The sequence below is a fragment of the Calliphora vicina genome, chromosome 1, assembly GCF_958450345.1.
Source record: "Calliphora vicina chromosome 1, idCalVici1.1, whole genome shotgun sequence".
Classification (NCBI taxonomy): domain Eukaryota; kingdom Metazoa; phylum Arthropoda; class Insecta; order Diptera; family Calliphoridae; genus Calliphora; species Calliphora vicina.
In genome coordinates, this window is record NC_088780.1 from 10,326,348 (window position 1) to 10,342,720 (window position 16,373).

Genomic DNA, 16,373 nt, shown 5'->3' on the forward strand with positions numbered 1-16,373 from the left:
CAGCAAAAATTCTTGTATTAACATTCATATATGAAGGTATGTACTATAACAATATTGTCTATAGGAAGTTCAAACGAATTTTCTACACAATTAACAGTATTTTCTAGATAAATCTTTTGAACTTTCTTCAGAAACATATAAAAAGTACGTTTTTAATTCTTTAAGAAAGTAATTGTAAAGAAAAAAGTTCTTTTTAGTACATACTTTTGAAAAAAGTACTTATTTTAGTAATTTAAAAAAAGAGCTTTTTTTTAGTAATTTATAAAACTGAACTTTTTTTGTTTCCATACTTTGAAAATAGTACTTTTTTAGTACTTTTGCAAAAAGTTCTTTTTTAGTACTTTTGAATAAAGTACTTTTTTAATACTTTTGAAAAAAGTACTTTCTAATACTATTGAAAAAAGTACTTTTTTAGTAGTTTTGAAAAAAGAACTTTTTTAGTAATTTAGAAAAAAAGTACTTTTTTTAGTAATTTAGAAAAAAAGTACTTTTTTTTAGTAATTTAGAAAAAAGAACCTTTTTTGTTTCCATACTTTGAAAAAAGTACTTTTTTAGTACTTTTAAAAAAAGTACTTTTGAATAAAGTACTTTTTTAATACTTTTGAAAAAAGTACTTTTTTAATACTTTTGAAAAAAGTACTTTTATAGTACTTTTGAAAAAGTACTTTTTTTTAGTAATTTAGAAAAAAGAACCTTTTTAGTTCTTCAGAAAAAATACTTTTTTAGTATTTTCGAAAAAGTACTATTTTTCATACTTTATAAATGTGAATTTTTAGTATTTTAGAAAAATAACATTTTGTAGTACTCTTAAAAAAGGTATTTTATTACTACTTTAGAAAAAAATACTTTATTAGTATGTACTTGAAGAAAAATTAATTTTAAGTACTTAAAAGAAAATTAACTTTTGACTACTTTAGGAAAAAAGTACTTTTTGATTATATACTTTGAGAAAGAGTATTTGCTTAGTACTTCAATGAAAAGTACTTCTTTAGTACTTAAATGAAAAGACTTTTCCTATTTTGAAAAAAGTACTTTTTAACTAAGAAATTAATTGTAAAGAAAAAATTAGTTTTTAGTACATACTTTTGAAAAAAGTAATTATTTTAGTACTTTTGAATAAAGTACTTTTTTAATACTTTTGAAAAAAGCTACTTTTTTAGTACTTTTGAAAAAAGTGCTTTTTTAGTACTTCTGAAAAAAGTACTTATTTTTAGTACTTTTGAAAAAACTACTTTTTTAGTAATTTAGAATAAAGTAATTTTTTTAATACTTTTAAAAAAAGTACTTTTTTAATACTCTTGAAAAATGTACTTTTTTAGTACTTTTGAAAAAAGTGGTTTTTAGTACATTTGAAACAAGGAAAATTTTTTTAAAGCCTCCGTAAAAGTACTATCTTTAATACTTCGTAATAATTTGGAGAAAAATGTGCCTTTTTAGTAGGTACTTCAGAAAAAATAACTTCTTTACAAGAAAATTTATTTATTTTAGTAACTTTAGTACTCTAAGAAAAAGTACTTTTTTTAGTACTTGAAGAAAAAGTACTTTTCTAGTACTCTAAGAAAAAGTACTTTTTTAGTACTTGAAGAAAAAGTATGTTTTTTATTACATACATACTTCAAGAAAATGTACTATTTTAGTCCTTTAAATAAGAACTTTTTTTACTACTTTTTTTTTACTTTAAGAAAATGTACTTTTTTAGTAAATAAAAGAAAACTAATTTTGGAAAATGTAGTTTTTTAGTACTTAAAGAAAAAGTATTTTTTTAGTACTTGAAGAAATAGTACTTTTTTAGTATGTACTTGCACAAAAAGTATTTTTTTAGTACTTGCAGAAAAAGTACTTTTTTAAACTTGAAAAAGTACTTTTTTTGAACTTGAAAAAGTACTTTTTCAGTACTTGAAGAAAAAGTACTTTTTTAGTTCTAGAAGAAAAAGTACGTTTTTTTATTATTATATTTATTGGATACAGAATCACTTTCTGAGTCGATTTAACAATGACCGTATGTCCGTCCGTCTGACTAGCTGTCTGGATGTGTTCTGTAAATCGAATCCACCTGTTTTTCTAGTTTTACTTTCGAGTAAAAAACCTGTTTCAATGTACAAAATCGGGCGATTTGCCGAACATTAATTTGTCAATTATTCGTTTTTGAAATCACTCGATTTACAGATTAGAGGCTTATAACTTGAAAACGGTTGATGATATGGAAAAATATATATATATGTAATATACACGGAAAATGCTAAATAAACAAGATATTTGCAAATTATTTATATGACCTTTGACCTTTAATACTTCTTTTAATCGCTAGTTGATTTATGTATTGTTTTACTTTTGTTTAAATAAATGTTTTTATTATATTTTGCATTTAATATAAACAATTAAATAAAATTAAAAATTATTTAAATTCATTATTTTTTGTTTTTGCTTGATTTTTTTGGTTTTTCTTTCTTCTTCATCTTCATATTCGTTTTTCTTGAAATCTTGAAAAAGTTTTGCGAAAATCTTGAATAATTCTTGAATTTTTTATGAAAACCTTGTGGAAAATAAATTAAATAAATAAAAATTAGTAAAAAAAAATTTTGCCAAAAGAAAAAATGTTCAAAAGAAATTTGAAAGTTTCGTATTTATTAAGAAAAAAATTAAGAATGTAATTATTGCTTCATATTTGATAGATTATAATATAGTTTTTTTTATAAAATTGAGCAATTAATTCATCGAATTAATATATAGTTTTTGAAGTGTTCAACAAATGTTTATTTAATCCTCCAATGCTTAAGCATGCCTCAAGGCACTAATTTCATTTCAAAAACTTTAAAAGCTTTTTAAAATAATTTTAATGAGTTTTTTAGCAACTGTTACATGAGTTTTTGAAATCCAAAATCAGTTCTATATGCATTTATTTGCATTTAAAATGAGTGCCTTGAAGAGTGCTTAAGCATTAGAGGGGGTAAACCAAAGAGCCAACAAATAGGGGCGATAGTTAAAACAGAAAGCGAAATTCTTTTAAAATATGTTTAAATTGACTACACTCTAGATTATTTAGAGACACTAAAGTCCCAATTGTTTTCATGCTAGATTACCGGGGATGTATAAAGTAACCAAGTGACTTATTTTCAAAGAAACATTAATTTTTTGTTTTGATTAAAATGAGTAGTTAATTTGTCTATGATTAAAGCCATTTTAGAAAGCATCAGATAAATAAATCAATTACAAATTAAAATAAACAAAATTTTCAAAAACTATTTAAACAAACTTTCAAATTTATTGCGATAACAAAATTCATTAAGAATTTTAATGAAAATTCTAAAAAAAAACTGCTCTTAATTAAAAACATGAGAATATTATTTGTAAACAAAAACTGGAAAATTGTTTAATTATAAAAAAATTAACAAAAAAAAAACACCTCAAACTTCATATGTCAAGTATCATGTAAAGAACCCTTGTTAACAATTATTGTGTAAAAATTGTTGTAGAAAAATGCATTAATTGAGAAAAAAAATAAAATTATTAATAAAAACTCCATTAAACAAAAATGTAACAGAGTATTAATTACAAACTGCGTGTTTAGAGTTTTTTGTTAAGTTTTAATGTTGTTATGGTTTTTTTGTTTAATAAATTAAACAATCTTTTAGTTGTTAACAAATAGTTTTCTAATCATTAACAATCTACACAAAAATATTGATGAGGTTTGTCAAAAAAAATTAAAAAAAAACTCCAGAGTCAATAGGAAATTTTTGTCATCAGACAACTCTCCAATATATTATTTCTGGTAGCTGAAATAACTACTTTCTTAAGTGTAGTACAAAATAAAAGTTTAAATTGACTACATTCTAGATTACTTAGAGACACTAAAGTGACAATTGATTTCACGCTAGGTTACATGGGAATTATATCAACAGAATTTGTATAAAACCAGTTTGTACAAATTACTATTGACAAATCGTTTAAATTGACTACACTCTAGATTACTTAGAGACACTTAAGTGGCAATTGTCTTCACGCTAGATTACCTGGGATATATACAGTAACCAATTGTCTTCTCTCTGCACTAAAAATAGCACATAGGTGTCAAACGATCCAAAATATAGAAATTGGAGTCAGTCATTTGTGACAATTACTGTCTATAAGGGATACATTGACTACTTGCTTAACTTCTGTCTATATTGCTCTCTGATTAGTTACAATAAATGATTTCGTTTGAGAACCACACAACTCTAGTCAAAATAATCATTTTTGCTGGAATTCAAGTGGAAATCAAGTTTAATTCAAGCCTTGAATTAATGTCAAACCCTGGAATTGTAACTGTATTACAATTTCTATCAATAGCATTCTATTTTCAAATATTTATCAAGTTTAAAACACAATTAAATACGGCATTCAAGTCAAATTCCAACAAAATGCTTGAATTTTTAAGGTTTTAAGGCTTATTAAGAGAGTTGTGTAGACTAGCAACTTAGTATAGCAGTGTCTGGTGTAGTTTCTGGTTCAGTGTAATGTCTAGTGTAATGCATTGTGTCTTATGTTTTAATCACAGTCTGGTCTAGTGAATACAGCTCAATTTTTATTACCCCAAAATTGCCATATAATTCTTTAAATTTGATTTCCAATTGACACTTTAAAACTAGCATAAAATTTTAACAAGATAATCGTAACTATCAATTAAACATTAATTCATCATAATATTTTACAGCAGCTAAACTAACAAATCATATATTAAAACTGAAAACAATACAAATGAAAAAAAGCCAAACAAACATAAATAAATTTGAAAAATAAAATCGAAATATTGATGAAAAAACCAAAACATTACTTAATTTGTTGTTAACCATGAAGTTTTATTATTTCCAATTCAATTGTACTATTCACAGTAGTTAACAACTACAAAAAAAAAACAAAAAACACATAAATAAATTTTAACAACAACTTTAATGTGTTAAAAGAAATTTAAAGGAGTTAAACAATTAAAGGAAAAAAAAACATTAACAGAAACTGAAATTGCAAATCTCCAAAAAAAATATTTTAATAAAAAATTAAACAAGTAAGAGAGCTATATTCGGCTGTGCCGAATCTTATATACACTTTACCAAATTATACTTTAAAATACACATTTTAAATATTTTTAGGTTAAAAACATAAAATTCTTTTTTTAATTTTTAAAAAAGAAAATTTCGAAATTGTTTTTAATTTTTTTAAATTTTTTTTTTTTAATTTGTTTCCAAATTTGTTTTTAAAATTTATTATTGAGAAAAATTTTGTTTGTTTAAAAAAAAAATTCGATTTAACCCTTTAATGCATATTGTTGCCAATTGTCTACATTCCAGTTCCACTTAATTTTAGACGAAAATTCAGATTCTCCTTCAGCAAAATCAAATGGATTACAAAAAGTTTCAGCTTTAGAAATTCTAAATCAAACTAAAGCTAAAGGAAATATAATAAATAAAAATCAACTACTTCATAGAAAAATAAAAGTAAAAATCATGCATTTAAGGGTTAAAATTTAAAAAAAAAAAATTCGAAATTGTTTTTAATTATCTTCCAATTTTTTTTTTTTAATTTATTATTGAGAAAAATTTTGTTTGGTTAAAAAAAAAATTCGATTTAAAAAATTTTTTTTAAAAAAAAAATTTCGAAATTGTTTTTAATTTTCTTCCAAATTTTTATTTTTAAATGTATTATTGAGAAAAATTTTGTTTGGTTAAAAAAAAAATTCGATTTAAAATTTTTTTTAAAAAAAAAAAAAATTTCGAAATTGTTTTTAATTTTTTTACCCATTTTTTTAATTTTTTCGAAAGTTTTTTTTTTAAAATATATTAGTGAAAAAAATTTTTTTTGGTTAAAAAAAAATTCGGTTTAAAAAATATTTTTCCCGATTTTGACCCATTGTAGGTCCAACATACTATAGCCTTATATACATCGTTGCAATGGACTTTGAAATATCTATTATTAGATATCCATATTGTCTATATTAATGACTTAGTAATCCAGATATAGATAAAAAATAGGCCAAAAATCGAGGTTGTCCCGGTTTCTCAGCCATTTGTGGGCCGATTTTGTCAATTTTAAATAACAACCGATCCGGAAGTATTACAGATATATTGATGTATGAATCATGTATGTAAATTAATTGGGGGCAACGGAAAGTTGATTTCAACATATTTAATTGCGAAAATCGGTCCACAAATGGCTGAGATATAAGGAAACAAGTAAGAGAGCTATATTCGGCTGTGCCGCATCTTATATACCCTTCACCATATTATACTTCAAAATACAAATTTTAAATATTTTTAAAGTTTTTTTTGTTAATTTTTTGGAAGAAATTTTCTTCGAATTTTTAAAATTTAAAATTAAAAAATTTTTTAAAATTTAAAAAAAAAATTTTTAAAATTAAAATTTAAAAAATTTTTTTTTTCGAAATTTAAAAAATTCGAAGAAAAATTCTTCCAAAAAATAAACAAAAAAAACTTTAAAAATATTTAAAATTTGTATTTTTTATATTTCAAAATACAAATTTTAAATATTTTTAGTTTTTTTTGTTAATTTTTTGGAAGAATTTTTCTTCGAATTTTTAAAATTTTTTTTTTTAAATTTTAAAATTTTTTATAATTTTTTTTAAATTTTAAAAAAAAGTTTTTTTTTAAATTTTTTTTGGTGAAAAAAAAAATTCGGCTTAAAAAATATTTTTTCCGATTTTGACCCATTGTAGGTCCAACTTACTATGGTCTTACATATATACGTCTTGTAAAGGTCTTTGAAATGAAAAAATGTAGAAACTACAAACGGAATGACAAACTTATATATACCCTTATCACAAAGGTGAAGGGTATAAAAACCTCGATTTTTTACCTATATCTGTATTGCTAAGACATTAATACATATAGACAACATGGATATCTAATGATAGATATTTCAAAGACCTTTGCATGACGTATATAAGACCATAGTAAGTCAAAAAGTCAATGGGTCAAAATCGGAAAAAATATTTTTTAACCCGAATTTTTTTTTTTCACCAAAAGTTTTTTTTTCGCTAAATCATATTAAAAAAAATTAAAAAAAAAAAAAATTTCAATTTTAAAAAATTAAAAAAAAAAAAATTCTAGAAAATTAAAAAACAACTTTGGAAAAAAAAATAAATTTTGTTTACCAAAAAATTTTTAAAATTTTTATTTTGACATTTTTTAAAAAAAAAACCAAAAAAATTTTTTTCCTGAAAATTAAAAAAACAACTAGAAAAAACAATAAATTTTGTTAACCAAAAAATATTTAAAATTTTTATAGCTATCTTCTTCTTATTTTTCATAATAAATGAACCTAATTAAAGTAAAAATGCAATTTTGATTATAAACTTATACATACACACGCTGAAAGATTTAAGGATTCCCGGCTTTGGGATTTTAGAACAAATAAACTAAATACGAAATTTCGATGTTTTAAATTTAGAAGGACCTGTGATTTTCTAAACCAAACTTAGTTTCTCAATACAATTCATACTTTTAAACCACTGTTTTGCTTTACAAAACTTGTGAATTTTATGTGATTTGGGAGTTGGGTGCAAAATAATTCACACAATGCATAAAAAATTTGAAAAAAAAATTGTGCTAATAAATACATCATACTCATAAAATACAAAAAACAAAAAAAAAATATAAAAATATAATGAACACCAAAGTAGTATGAAGTGATATACAACACGTTCGAAAAAGCCAGTATCAAAAAGTACTCAAAGTATGTTTGTCTGTATAACTGCAAGTTGCAGCAACTTGAACAACTAGTAACTTCAAAATAGTTTGCAAACGTGAAAAATGCGTTTAAAAGTTTGTTTATTATTATTATGATTTTTTTCTTAATTTTTTTTTTTGTTCGTTCAGTAAAAATGTTATAATCATGTTTTTAATGATTTTTTTCATAATAATATTTGTGTTTTTTTTTGCTGAGTTGTATGTGTTTAGATTATTATGAGATGCGCATAAATTTACACCTTATTGCCCCCTATAGTTTTTCAACGTAACATGATTTTTATACATATAAGCAACCTCCAAGTAGCTGGCAAAGCAAAGGCTGTGGCAGTAGCTGCAGTAAATGTTAGTTGAAGTTGTAAGAATTTTGATATTTGCTTAGATTTGTTTCATTAGAAACTTTAAAAAATGTGTGTACGAAATCGTGTTAGCAAAATTATTAGAAGATTTGTACAAAGATTGATTTGTCATAAAATTTATAGAATTTATTTATGGGAATTTTTGTTAAGAAAATTATGGAGAAATGAGTCTGGATTACACAGGGCATAATTTATTCTAAGACATGGGATTTTTCTAAGCCTAAAAACACTCTATTGACTCTTGTACTTGGGCAACATTTTGTCGCTGATTCTCGTCCATCCAAAAACTAGTAGGACAGGAGAGTGAATAAGATTTTATTCGTATTGTAAATCATATCAAATACAATTTTTTGCTGAAATTCTGTTTAATTTAATACAAAATTTTAACTCATATATTTATATTCGATTAAAATTAATCGAATAAATTTTTTATTCGTATCATAAAAAGAGCAAAAATTATTTTATTTGTAAATTTCTTTAGTATACAGAAAATTGATATAAAAATCTTTATCGAAAATAATTATTCGAATATTTTTAAAACCGAATAATATTTTATTCGTATTAGAAATTATATTAAATATAAATTTTAACACCTAACTTACTATTTATAATGATGGAAATCTCTTTAAAATAAAAAAAAAACAACATATTAATATATTTGTATTCGAATAAATTTAATCGAATAAATATTTATTCGAATATTTTTAAAGGCGAATAGTATTTTATTCGTATTAGAAATCATGTAAAGTTCTAGAAAGTCTCTTTCAGATAAAAAATGTAGTTCATATATTGGTATTCGAATAACTTTAATCGAATAAATTTTTTATTCGTTTCATAAAACGAATAAAAATAGGTTTTTTGATTACATTGTCTATAAAAGAATTATACAAATACCAGTCTCTTTAAAATAAAAAAAATTTGTATTCGAATAAATTTAATCGAATATTTTTAAATGCGAATAATATTTTATTCGTATTAGAAATCATGTAAAGTTTTTAAAAGTCTTTTTCAGATAACAAAAAAAGTTCACTTATTGGTATTCGAATAAATATAATCGAATAACTTTTTATTCGTAGCATAAAACGAATAAAAATATGTTGTTTTCTTTTTATTTAAGTGCAAGCATTTAATAAATAATATTTGTTTTTTTTCAAATTATATCAAAAAATTTTATTCGAATATTTTTAAAACCGAATAATATTTTATTCGTATTAGAAATTATATTAAATATAAATTTTAACACCTAACTTACTATTTATAATGATGGAAATCTCTTTAAAATAAAAAAAACAACATATTAATATATTTGTATTCGAATAAATTTAATCGAATAAAAATTTATTCGATTATTTTTAAAGGCGAATAGTATTTTATTCGTTTTAGAAATCATGTAAAGTTCTAGAAAGTCTCTTTCAGATAAAAAATGTAGTTCATATATTGGTAATCGAATAACTTTAATCGAATAAATTTTTTATTGGTTTCATAAAACGAATAAAAATAGGTTTTTTGATTACTTTTGTTTGCCTACATTTTTAAAACATCTTTAAAATAAATAAAAAAAAATAAATTTTGTATTCGAATAAATTTAATCGAATATTTTTAAAGGCGAATAATATTTTATTCGTATTAGAAATCATGTAAAGTTTTTGAAAATCTCTTACAGATAAAAAAAAAGTTTGTTCACTTATTGGTATTCGAATAAATATAATCGAATAACTTTTTATTCGTAGCATAAAACGAATAAAAATATGTTGTTTTCTTTTTATTTGAGTGCAGGCATTTAATAAATAATATTTGTTCAAAATATTCATATCAAAAATTTTTATTCGATTATTTTTAAAAGCGAATATTTTATTCGTATTAGAAATCCTATAAAATATAAAGTTTAACAACTAATTTATCATTTATATTGTTTGGCAGTCTCTTTAAAATAAAAACAGTTACATGCATATATTGGTATTCGAATAAAATTAATCGAATAAATTTTTATTCGTATCATAAAACGAATAAAAATATGTTTTTGAGATTTCTTTTGTGTGCAAACGTTGTCTATAGAAAAATTATACAAATTGTTTAGTATATCAAAAATATTTAATCGATTATTTCGTATTAGAAATCACATAAAATATAAATTTTAAACAAATACTTTATCATTTATATTGTTGGCAGTATCCTTAAAATAAAAACAATCACTTAACCTGTTGTTATTCGAATAAATTTAATCGAATAAATTTTTATTCGTATCATAAAACGAATTAAACTTATTTTTTGTTGGAAATTCCTATAGTATGCAAATAGAAACATATTAAAAACTGAACAGTTTATTAACATCAAAACTTATTATTTGACTATTTTAAAAAGCGATTAATATTTTATTCGTATTAGAAATCATATCAAATATAAATGTTAACACCTAATTTAGTATAAAAATTCTTTTAAAAAAATAACATTCATTGTATTTGTATGTATTCGAATAAATTTAATCGAATAATTTTTTTTTATTCGTAACATAAACCGAATAAAAAGATGTTTTCTTTTATTTCTTTTGATTGCAAGCATTTAATAAATAGTATTTGTTCAAAATATTCATAACAAAAATATTTATTCGATTATCTTTAAAAGGCGAATAATAATTTATTCGTAATAGAAATCATGTAAAGTATATTTTTAACACCTGATTTTTTATTTATGATGTTAAAAGTCTTTTTCAGATAAAAAAAAATCGAATTCATTTAATGGTATTCGACTAAATTTAATCGAATAAATTTTTAGTCATATCATAAAGCGAATAGAAATTTGTTTGATTTATTTCTTTAACATGCAAATATTATCTACAGAAAAATGATACAAATATTTGATATCAAAAATGTTTATTCGAATATTTTTAAAGACGAATAATATTTTATTCGTTTTAGAAATCAAATAAAATTTGAATTTTGCACATGATTTATTATTTACGTTGTTGAAATTCTCTTTAAAATAATAAAAAAAAATATCAAATTCATATATTTGTATTCGAATAAATTTAATCGAATTAATTTTTTATTCGTATCATACAACGTATAAATTTTTTTTTATTATTTTCTGTAAAAACAAATTATACAAACGTATCGAAATCAAAAATATTTATTCGAATATTTTTAAAGGCGAATAATATTTTATTCGTTTTAAAAATCATATTAAATAAAAATTTTCCAACTATTTATGTTGAATCGTTCTTAAAATACAAAAAAATTAATTTAAATATTTCGAATAAAATAACTTTAATCGAATAAATTTTTATTCGTATCATCAAACGAATAAAAATATGTTTTTATTGTTTCTTTTCTGTGCAAACATAAAATATTATATAAAGAGTTTATATAAAAAATATTTATTCGAATATTTTTCAAGGCGAATAATATTTCATTCGTATTAGAAATTATATAAAATTTTAAAATAAAACAATCACATTCATATATTGGTATTCGACTAAATTTAAACATAAAACGAATATTCTTTTACTATTTTTGATATAACCTCTTTGTATTCTTAAAGTTCCAATCAATAGAGCATAAAATAGACATCTAACAAGAAGCCCACATAAAAAATACCGCTAAAATTATAACATTTTCTACAACCCACTATTATTTAACGCACTCCTTTCTCTGTAATTGTGTAATACTCTGTAATATTTCAATAAAACCTCTCTACTAAACTATATATTTAAATTCAAATTTCCAACTATTATAATATTCATATTTTAACTGTTTTTCTTTATTTTTGTTGTAACAAAAGAAAACTTATAAACAAAACTACATAGTAAAACATTCATCGTACAAACTAAACAAAACTAATAATATTTTAATTAATTAAACGGCACGTGCCTACAACAAGAAGAACAAAAACAAAAAAAAAGTGCGGAAAACAAGAGAAAACAATTCATTTAAAATTTATAACAATGTTTCAGTTTTAATGCGAGAGTGGGTTTGTATGTGAGTGAATTTAAATAGAAAATAAAATTACAATAAACTAACAAAAAAAAGCTAAAAAAAAATGATTATTATTTAATAATAAAACGAAATGAACAAATTGTTTTATTCATTTATTATAATAATGATGATGTTGATGAGATGGTGGCAACGATGATGGTAAAAAGAAAGGCAAGCAGGCAGGCAACACTAAACCAAAACAAACAATAACAAACAAACAGATAATAACAGTGCAATTACCACAACAACACAAACAAACACATACATTTCATGTAGTTTGTACTCACTCACTCACTCTCCCTGGGTAGTAATAAAGAGTAATGTTGTTGTTGTGGCTGGCTGGATGATGATGATGGTTGCTTAAAGCCAACAAAAACAAAAGTACAAGTAATAAAACGCACGTTTAAGCTTTTAATTTGAATGCTTTGCACGCAGTTTTTTCTTTTCATTCAATTTCTTAGTTGTTTGTTGTTGTTGCTGTTGATCCATTTCATACACACTTGTACAGAAGTGCACTAAATGGAATCTAAAGCATAAACAACAATGGAGTAGATACAAAACAACTACATACAACAACAACTACAGAAACAATGAAGAAACTTAAATGTAAACAAAGTCATAGCTGTAATAATGGGAGTAAAAGTGTGTAGAGGAAACAGAGTGACAACTGCAGGCGTAAAATCAGCATGTTTGCTAAACTAATTAATTGACTTAAGACAGGGAGAACTTAAGTTAAGAAATATTGTATATCAGCAGAAAGGTAATATTGTATAGTTTTCAAAAATGTACAGATATTATTAACATTTCAATATGCGAATTCTTTCGTATTAATTACAATTATTAAAATTATGTTTCAATAAATTTTAAACCAATAATGATTCACTTAGGTCAGTAATAACATGCCAAATAATATTGTGTGTATGATTTACAATGGATGCGGGATTTATAATAAATCGCGTATCTTTTGAACGCTGTTTTTGTGAACGCAAAAGTGAATAAACACCAGTAGTGAATTTTTTGATTTTTTTGAGATCATGAAAATCATTATAGTCCGGCTTAAATCTTTTTTTTTCAGAACCGAATCTATTATTCAACCCAATCTCCAACAAACCGAAACTTTTACATTTTAATCGATCGATAGATTTTAGGGTTTTCATTATCTTATCACTTTTGAGGCTCACTGAATGTCATTTTGAAGGCTACATATCTGTCATTTATTCTCACGTAGTCATTGAACATTATAGTGTAAACAACAAAGTTTTTTTTTTGCTTAGTAAATGTCGAATTTTGTATCAACAAAGCGTCATATGCGGGAAGTTTTGCTTTATTCATTAAAATTTAAAAAAAGTACTGCTCAGCAAAGCTTATGGTGAATGTGTTCCATCGGTTTCAACTTGCGGGAGATGGTTTGTTCGGTTCAGAAGTGGTGATTATGACACGGAAGGCAAAGATCGCCCAGGCCAGTGAAAAAAGTTTGAAAACCATGAATTGGAGACATTACTTCATGAAGATTGTTGCTATTTAATCAGCAATTTCAGAAAGTTTGAGAGCATTAGGATTCATCCAAAAGCAGAGAAATTGGGTACCATACGAATTGAAGCGGAGAGACCTCATAAGACGATTTTGCACGTCCGAAATTATGCTTGAAAGCTATAAAAGAAAATAATTTTTGCAGCGAATCATTACTTGCGATGAAAAATAGATCCATTATGATAACCCGAAGAGTAAGAGATCGTTTGTGAAGCCCGGCCGACCAGCCGAATAGACACTAAACCAAATATCCATGGCACTAAGGTAATGCTCTGTATTTAGTGGGAATATTTTGTTATGAGCTGCTGTCATCTAACCAGACCATGATAGGGAAACTGTAGCGAACGCAAGTGATTCGTTTAAAGCGAGCATTGGCCAAAAAAGGCCCAGAATATGAGGCCAGATATGAAACAGTAATATTCCATCATGACAACGCTCGGCCACATGTTGCAATAACTGTTAAAAAGTATTTAGAATGAAGTGGTTGGAAAGTTTGGCCTCACCCGCTTTATATTCCAGACCGAGCCCCGTGGGACAACTATTTGTACGTTTTACGCTTTACTTTGGAACAGAGTATCACATTCGTTTTTGGCCTCAATGATAGGGTGCCCCGATAGACTACACGTTAGTGTGCTGGACTATAAATCTGAGGGTTGCGGGTTCGATTCCCGCCAGAGACTCTGGGTGTATCTGCAGACAAGCCAAACGCTTCGCAGTTTGTGTTTGTTTAAAAAAAAAAAAAAACAAGTTCTTTTGGCTCGGAATCCATATGTTGCCCGAAAGATGGGAAAAGGACATAGCTAATAATAAAAGCTAAACATTTAAAAAAAATCCCTTATTTTAAAAATAAAATTCCAACAAATTTCGAACAGTTTACTTAATGTTTAATAGGAATACTTTCGTACTAATAATAATTATTTTGATTTTCAATTTGTGTCGCGTGCGCTATCATCATAACTGTCTCGTTTTTCAAAAATAAATGTTTTTATTATTTATTTAGACGGATAAAACTTAGTCAAAAACTAAAAGATATCAAACTAAACTATAAGCAGCTTAGATAATTGCCTACTGCAAAAACAAAGTAGCAAGTCGATGAAAGAAAAAAGGAAAATATATCATAAAACGCAACAAAAATGGAAGATTGGGCAGAACATACATTAACAGTGGGTTTAGTTAAAGAGTTAAAGCACCATATACAATAAAAAAAATAGAAGCTTTTGTTAAAATTATCTGAACTATTTCTTATATCATTTAGGCGGAAAATTATGTCGCGTGCTAAACCTTTGGAACAAACCACAATACATCAACAATATTTCTTCTTTAGTTTAAAAAAAAAAATCACTTAAAACGCTGATTAATGTATTTGTCTAGATCAGGGAAAGGCAAAACATGGGCGCCGCGTTTTTCATTTACTCTTCTCTTACGTACGTGTGCACACGCATTGTAGAGAAATAAACAACTTTTAATCAGTCTAGCTTGAGAACTCAAACAAGCAGGTTGTGTATCGTTTTTTATCGCACAATTTAAGAATCAGCGTTGCCAGTGAAAAAAAAATATGTCCCAACATTTAAAGATGTATGATGAACAATATGAGATTTTACATTTTTAATTGGGGAAAAGAGACGAAAGTTTACTGGCAACACCGATTCGTGGTGAGAGCGGAGAGAGTGTATAACTAATACAGTCGTAAAATGCAATAGTATTTCCCTGGTCTAGATGCAATGGAAAACGAATCCTATTTACATATGTAGCGTTCTGGATACCATCACAAAATATACAGAGGCGACAATATTGACGTTTAAAAAAAAGTTTCCTAGGGCAGAGAGAGATACAATAATTATGATAGCTTCGCCTTAATTCTGTTCAGCTCATAATTACAAACTTAAATTATATAAAATTTAATTTCAAAAAAAAAAATATCATGATGCTTATTTTGATGTAAATTAACCCATTTTGTGACCCAAAAAGAAGTGGAACAAAAATTTACTTTTAGTGATGAATCAAAAAAGCAACAACAAAAAAATTAACTGAAAAGAAAACATCCTTGGCCAGTAATGAGCAGTAAAGCAAACAGATATAATGTTAGAAAAAAATTCAACAGAAAGTGAGGAAAAACCAACCAACCAACACACTTGGCCAAAGACAACAGCATCAAACAGCCAGACAGACTCAAAGATAATGAATAAATGATTAAATGAAGGAAGGACAGACATACAGATGGTTTGAATGAGAATGATATTTATGTTGGTCAACACAAAATAAAATTGTGTGGAAAACAAATGCTAAAGCTTGATTTCCAAAGGAATGTGCATTATTTGAGTTGGGAAAATCAAAGAAATATTGAATATTTTGAGGTTTTTTTTTTTCGTTCAAATTGATTTCAATTTAATTTAATTATAGTTGCACAGTCTGTAGAAGAAATAGAAAAAAACTTTCTTTTAGTTAAAATGTTATAAATATTTGATTTTCTTGTTTATTAAATTAACCCCTTTTTATGGTTGGTTGAAAAGAAAATAAACAAGCAAGAGAGCTATAATCGGCAGTGACGAAAAATTTAATTTGTTGAAAAAAAATTTTTGAAATTTTTTTTTGCTGAAAATAGTTTTTTTTAGTGAAAAAAATATGTTTGAAAAAATGTAAAAAAAAATTTTTTGGTGAAAAAAAAATTCGGGTTAAAAAAATTGTTTCTCGATTTTAACCCATTGTAGATCCGCAATATATATGCCATTGGCAAGGTCTTTGAAATACCTATCATTAGATATCCATATTGTCTACATTAA

At 24.6% G+C, this 16,373-nt stretch overlaps 1 protein-coding gene across 1 annotated transcript in view; it reads right to left on the reverse strand.

Moving 5' to 3' along the window:
- The window catches only part of Ino80 (chromatin-remodeling ATPase INO80), a 139,542-nt gene that overhangs the window by 21,497 nt on the left and 101,672 nt on the right, over nt 1–16,373 (reverse strand). The gene's annotated exons all lie outside the window — the stretch shown is intronic.